This window comes from Octodon degus, unplaced genomic scaffold (genome assembly GCF_000260255.1).
Source record: "Octodon degus isolate 3935 unplaced genomic scaffold, OctDeg1.0 scaffold00072, whole genome shotgun sequence".
NCBI lineage: Eukaryota > Metazoa > Chordata > Mammalia > Rodentia > Octodontidae > Octodon > Octodon degus.
Window position 1 is genome coordinate 8,363,212 of NW_004524648.1, and position 1,049 is coordinate 8,364,260.

The 1,049-nt window shown below is 49.4% G+C and overlaps 1 protein-coding gene across 1 annotated transcript in view; it reads left to right on the forward strand.

Annotated features, from left to right (window-relative positions):
* Rnf135 (ring finger protein 135) overlaps window positions 1-784 on the forward strand; it is a 9,548-nt gene extending 8,764 nt beyond the window's left edge. Inside the window, exon 5 of the mRNA XM_023719853.1 lies at window positions 729-784. The gene's annotated coding sequence lies outside the window, so the exon portion shown is untranslated. The remainder of the gene's footprint in view (window positions 1-728) is intronic.
* Window positions 785-1,049: the final 265 nt, after the last annotated feature.

Here is a 1,049-nt window from a genome sequence, read left to right on the forward strand (position 1 = left end):
TTACATTTATTTATTGTGTGTGTGTGTGTGGCCAGCTCAGCCCACCAGGGGGCGGGGCTGGCTGGCATGTGGTGCTGGGGATCGAACCGTGGTCCCTGTGCTTCGCCAAGCTTGATTCAGGTAGGTGCTTTAGACCACTGAGCCATCTCTCCAGCCCCAATTTCTTTTATTCTTAAAAACCATTTTACTGTGGAAAAAAAAATAGATACAGAAAACTACACAAAACCCATGTGGACCTTAAATATCCTTGAAACTGCCATTTAGGTCAAAAAATAAAACCTGCCACCAACCTCAAAAGCTCCTTCATAGGCCCAAGCACAGAACCTCCCCGCTGCCCAACAGCAATCCTGGCTTTCCCTCTAATTATTTCCATGCCTTTCTCTAGAATAGTGACCGTGAGCCTTTTAAGAGTTTTCAGTGATACAGGCAGCATGCCTCGGCATGAGTGCCGTAGGCTCACCACCCTTGCTCCAGAGTCCTATCACCCATTGCAATGGTTGACACGTTGTGCCAACTTGAGAAGTTTAGAAATTTAATGAAGCAACTCAGCGGAGGGCAGGGTCCTTGCTTTGTAAACAGCCTTATCCTGTGCAAGAGGAGGGCATGGAGCCCGTGCGGGTGCAACGTTCACCCTGGGGTAGGGGGAGCCTGCTTACAGTATAAGGAGGAAAAGAGGATCCCTCTCCCACCCCTTTGTTTGTTCTTGCTGCTTTTGTTGTCTTCTGCAGCCTGGAACTGTTGCCCCTCAGCCACCCTGCCTTGGAGCCAGCTGACTACAGACTGAAACCTCTGCAGACCGTGAGCTAAATAAACCTTTTCTTCCTTAATTTTGGGCATTGGGCATTTTGTCTCAGCAATGATAGAACAATGATCAAGACAGCCATGTGTGCAGGGCTGGCCAAATAGCTCAGTGGATTAAAGCACCTGTAAGCAGGCACGGGGGCCGGGGGTACGCTGAGATCCCAACTCTGTAATCCCAGCTCTTGGAAGGCTGTGAATAGGTGGATCACTTTGAGTCCAATCTAGTAGTGAGGCCCTGAATACCCCAT